The sequence below is a fragment of the Schistocerca americana genome, chromosome 11 (genome assembly GCF_021461395.2).
Source record: "Schistocerca americana isolate TAMUIC-IGC-003095 chromosome 11, iqSchAmer2.1, whole genome shotgun sequence".
Taxonomy (NCBI): domain Eukaryota; kingdom Metazoa; phylum Arthropoda; class Insecta; order Orthoptera; family Acrididae; genus Schistocerca; species Schistocerca americana.
In genome coordinates this window covers 17,918,439-17,924,438 of record NC_060129.1, presented here as the reverse complement: position 1 = coordinate 17,924,438, position 6,000 = coordinate 17,918,439, and positions in this window count along the sequence as shown.

Here is a 6,000-nt window from a genome sequence, read left to right as displayed (position 1 = left end):
AGAAAAGTCTACTTCAAGTCTTTTGAGTGCTGTTAAGTACAAAAAATTTCATTTTAGTTAAATTTGTGAAGTATTTAATTCCATAATACTGCTTTAGGATATTGATATACACACATTATCTTTTAATAACTTTAAGTAAGAAGAGAATGTAAGAAGGGAGTCCATAAGGTTCCCTTGTAAGATTAGATAAGAAGATTGAGATGATCTGTATCAAAGTCACAGCTGCAGTAAACTGGTTCCGGGAAGACAAGCAGTAGCAGCCCTGCAGAGCTGGAGTCTTTTAGAGCAGACTCGTGTGGAGAGCAGCATCAGGTGCCGACATACGTGTGGCGACACCAGCCGGGCCCACAACTGTGAGAGACTGCTTGCCATCCACGGAGCTGCAGATGACTACGTCAACACCTCGGACACTCCTGGTCAGCACAACAGACTGGGTCTGCCGGTCCAGCAGCAGGTGCTCCACCTGGATTGTGTGGTTCCAGCCACTGCCACCACCACTTCCTTCTACAGAACAGCTGGAACTGTTACCAGATGTTGTAAGCACCAGTAGAACACAGTGCCTTGTTCACACTGTAGTGATCACATCCATAAGGGAACACAATGTCCCGACTGACTGTCCAGACCGAACCACTAACAACAAGCTTTAAATTTGAAGAGGATGTTTATCTTTTACAGTAGGCATCTAAGAAGGGTTGCTTTGAAGTTCCACCCCTAAGAAGGGTGTAAAGGAATGAAAGACTTTTGAAAATATGTACTCTTCAGGCAGTTTTCAAGATGACCTACACAAATTTGTGCTTCGTTCCTGAGCCAGAAATTAAGAAATGTGTGTCCTTTGCAGTTGAACACGTATATTTGTGTTAAGACGTAATGTACTAACATTTCGCCATAGATAAGATTGTTTTATACATGCGTTAATTTCATCTGCATAAGTAGCGCGTGCAATGGCCGGCAATGTCTGTCTAAAATCTCCGGACAGTAGCAGTAAAGCACCACCGAAAAGCCTCGTGTTATTATTTTGATCTTTCATCATTCCATTGAGAGCTTCAAGGGAATGCTTGTCGGCCATAACTTGTATGTGGCGTAACTTATATGTGAATGTAATACACTTAATAATCACTGAAATGCGGCACCTGAAATATCAAGTCACTGTACAAAACAATTAAAATGTCAAAATAACGAAACACATCTAATATAATACACTCAAATTAAAATGTCGAAAAATAAACGAAATCCTATGCACGTAACTTATATCTGAATATGATACGCTCAATATTGCACACAAAAATGCAACGCCACCTACCGTACTGATTTAAGAATGTAAATTTTCCAGGACCCCACTTGAGTGCATACACAAAAATTCATTCAAGTCGTTCCAGCCTTTTGGTTGCAGTATAGATAAATGGCCTGGATACCGACTGCAGCGCCATCTGCGCGGCTGATTTGTGAATGTAAACCATCCAGGGCGCCACCCAAATGCATACAAAAAAATTCATTCAAACCGCTCCAGCCGTTTAGGAGTAGTTCAGTGACATACACACGTACAGTAGAATTATATATATATATAAAGATATTTCACCCGGAATATTGGTGCGATACCAGTGAGAGTCAATCTGTTGAGGTGGAAGGTTTCTTAGCCACTAGATGCAGATAAACGGTTAAGCGTGTTGATGGAAGCACTTAACCATGCGATAAACTACATGACTGCTTGTTTCCTTTACAGAGAAGGTTACACACAGGTAGAGAATGGCGGTAATTACATTTTGTAAGTTATAACAATTTTCAGAAAATTCCGTAGGCCCTTTATCTACGGAGTTTTTATTTCCGGGGTGACTTCAGATCGCTGCAGCTACCCTAGACAACACATTGCGCACTATGTCGAAAAGCGTTTCCTGCGCGAACTGTAACAGGTTTTGACAGTGAGAAGTATTTAACGAATAATTGTATCCAAATAAACTGAGTAGATGCAAAAGCGATGACCAGATAGAGGGTTTAACCGCCAGAAATGCAAACAAAACAAGTGCAGCTCAACCCTTTCAATACATCTCCTGTAGTAGAGTTTATACTCTCCCTCTCAGGGTGGGGTGAGTATGACTGTGTATGCGTGTCACGTGGATGAGGTGTCTGTGAATGTGTAAGGAACGTTGTGCGGGTGTTCAGAAAGCGATAACATGTAACAATATGTGGCTATTCTTCGCTATGGGTTGCCAAAGCGAGATGGGAATCCATCATCACAGAGGCACCAGAGGTAATGAGAGGAAGAACCGATAATAGCGGCCGTGAAAGAGATTCTGGTGTACAAGGTTGCGACTGCCAGACGGGCTGAGTAGTAGCTAACTTGAAGAAGGACTTGCTACTGCTGTTACTGAGTGGTCGAGATTCGTGGATCAAGCAAACCAGTGCATATTTACGAGGATAACAAAATGTTTCCCGGCATCAGGTAAAAGCAAGGCAGAGCGTGGCAGAAATGGATGAAATAGCAAACATTTGCGGGGAGATGGTTACGTGAGAAGCATTGGCAACAACCAAGGACCACGCTCGTTATGATATCGAGGCATTGTGCAATTAACAGCATGACTCAAGTGGTTACTACACCCCGATTGCTTCAGGCAAATTGGGAACAGCAACTTGACAAGACAGATACTTCGGCTCTTTACTGCTAGGAAAACTCGAGATTCGCTGACGTGACTGTTGGAGAAGAAATCTGCCAACACCTGGGATAATACTCGGGTTCTAAGAAGGCAGCAAAATGACACAGTATGTAATGACTGTAATACAAGAAAAGGCGGATCAACATTGTAATAATGAATAGCATTTTAAAGCTCAGAGTGACTTACTGCCCGTTCTGTGGACAAAGATTTTGGGAGGTGAAGCGTGGCCGCACAGTAAAGTTCGCCGGTTACAATACGCACACGTGTGTTGCGTGGTGCACTGCTTCACAGCAGTACGCGCGGGGAACAAAACTTCCCTCTTACACGACCGAGTATTGGCGTACTTAGTTTAGCGAGTTACGCTGAGAGATAATTTACGTTGGCACTAAGAACTGTGTGGTGGCTCTTCCAAGTACGTATCGTATCGATGCTGCGACGCAAATTACGCGCCGCACTTGTGTTTAGTGTCACGGAAAGTCACGAGCAGCAAGGAAAAGTGAAAATGCGAACACGATGACTGTATTGATGTACTTTAAGGGAGGGACAAAGCTCTCCTTAGGAACAGCCAAGTAATGCCCGTGGTTACGCCTTTAAAAATTTCCAACGCGGGTTTTCGCCCACTGTTGAAGGACGCTGATTCTTCGCTTGGCTAGACAGCGGAGACACGATTCTCGCTTCACAACAGATCGTCGGAGAAGAGCTTAAACATGGACACTGCACCAAGGGAGGTGAAGAAAACGGCTGGAAAGACGGACAGGACCGGTGTTGTTGGAGTACTTTACAGGACCACTGCGTACTCGTGAACAAAAGAAGAAAGACAGGATAGATCCGAGGGCTCGGCAGCAGAGTAAGTAATAAAAGGGGTTGTTGTTGTTGTTGTGGTCTTCAGTCCTGAGACTGGTTTGATGCAGCTCTCCATGCTACTCTATCCTGTGCAAGCTTTTTCATCTCCCAGTACCTACTGCAACCTACATCCTTCTGAATCTGCTTGGTGTATTCATCTCTTGGTCTCCCTCTACGATTTTTACCCTCCACGCTGCCCTCCAATACTAAATTGGTGATCCCTTGATGCCTCAGAACATGTCCTACCAACCGATCCCTTCTTCTGGTCAAGTTGTGCCACAAACTTCTCTTCTCCCCAATCCTATTCAATACTTCCTCATTAGTTATGTGACCTACCCATCTACGTCTAATACGGCTATACAGGGATAGGGATGAAGGAGAGGTATATACAGATTTGCCAAAGTCTTTATTTGCAATTTCAGAAACATGGTAGGTCCTGTAGGCGATGATGTCTCTATCCACAAAACTCTCCAGTCCAGATACGTTAGGCACACCACTTCCACCACGTACAACAGCGACAGTTAACCACCCATTCCCATGTGAAAATGAATCGTTGAGATCAATACTAAAATTCAGCCTACATCCACAAAAGACAGCAGGTCCATCAAGTAGGGAGTGTGCAGCTACAGACTTAACGGTGTTCTTCTTCTTGTCAGCGGCTGAGGTAGTCATTTCTATGTCTTCAATGGTCCTATAAATGGTCTGTCTTGCACGACGACGACATCTCCTGTACGGCATCTTAGCAGCGGAGGGCTTCAAAATTAGCTGCAATCACAGGCGACTGCAGGTATCCAGCGATTCGGCAGCACGGATACCAGCATGTGGTGTGTTGTCAGTAGCGTGAAAAAACCGAGCCGACGAAATACTCGTCCCTGTTACTGGTTGTCCACTGTGGGTGCGAATCTGCCTCTCGCTGAACTAGCCAGTTGTGATTCAGGCCAACTCAGCAGGCGCTCCTTTACCCTTGGCCAATTACTACATAGCGCTTGGGCCCATTCCTGAATAGTTCCCATAATTTACAGAGTCCAACCCATCGATCTGCCACGTCAGTGACTGTGTCAGATAGTCTTCCATCGCTGTGCGGTGGCAGCGAAACATTCCCACAGACAAACAGGTGTATTATTTTTTATCGCGGAGCCGCTCCTTGTTACGCAAGGTAGCAGAATGACCGGCGTGGTTTAGGTGCTATTTGCTTCATAAAGGAAAGATAATAGTAAGTAACTATCCCTTAATACAGTGAGGCGAGGGGGAGGGTTGAGACATTTAATTCCGGACGAATTACGTCACTTGAAAGGAGACTGTCATGGTCCATGCCTATGAATACTAAGGACACCTGTTACTGGGTGTGTGAAAACTTTACTTGTAATGCAAGGTGGTGTGGTCGGTACAAAGTGCGTAAATGACGGTAACAGCAAATAGGAGCGAGTGGGACTGTAGTGATGTGAGTCAAATGTAATTCATTGAGGTGTTAAACTGTAATAAAATTGTGGCAGTGAAATGATGAGATTCTCTAACTTGTTTTGTACCACCTATAACCCCTGCCACACTCTCTAATAAATGGATCTTTCTTTAAATCCACTTACTCTGTTCACTTGGTTTGTAACCTGGGAAACGTTTTCACTAGCTTCTGCTAGACAATCAAAAAAAGTTCCTCTTAAAAGATAGCAATTTCTGTTGTGTACGTCGGCAGATATCATTTTGAAAAGGTGTACTTTATTTGAGCATTAGACAAAATGATTTGTGGTTAATAGCTATTGCAGCGATATTCAAAAGGAAGTTACCAGTACTGTCGTATGGGGGATGAATGGCATAAACACTAAAAGTGTAGTTCCCATAACCAGGTACCACAGCACAGACCACTCCTCTTCACAGAACACTCACCTCTCAACGTTCTTTGTCATACTCTCCAGCATTTCAGTGCAGGCATATGACGCGCTAAAACTTCGGTGCAGCTACCAGCTCTCTTTCATTACAGTGGCACTAGCAGGTGTATTTTGTTACTGATAGTCATACGTACTTTGCATAGGTGTGCTGTGTAGATGGACAGTGCATCGTGTGAAAAGAAATATCATTAAAATTACTGTGTCCTTCCCGGCTGAATGTTAGGTTTGTATGTACTGTGTAATTATTTCTTTCGATAATAAATGATTCCAAAACCTCGCTATTCTCGTCCTGTTACCTTATTGATACATAGATTGAACTCTGGGGTAAACTCCATAGTTCAAGCGTGGATTTGTACTCTCAGGGTGGGAAACAGAGAGAGAGATGTGGTGTGGTGTGATATTTACAACGAGGCAGATGAAGCTGGTATGAGAGTGACCCAGCGATTACAAGCATTGCGTCTGACATCCTCCAGTGTGATTCACAGGAACTGCAGAAAATGTGGACAGCTGTGATCGTTCCGTTATCTTAAGCTCTGGAGAATTTAATTACATGGAAGATACAAACAATGGCTATAACTGCTCTAATATCCCAGGATTGAGTTTTAAACTCGTGTTAGTGTAGGATC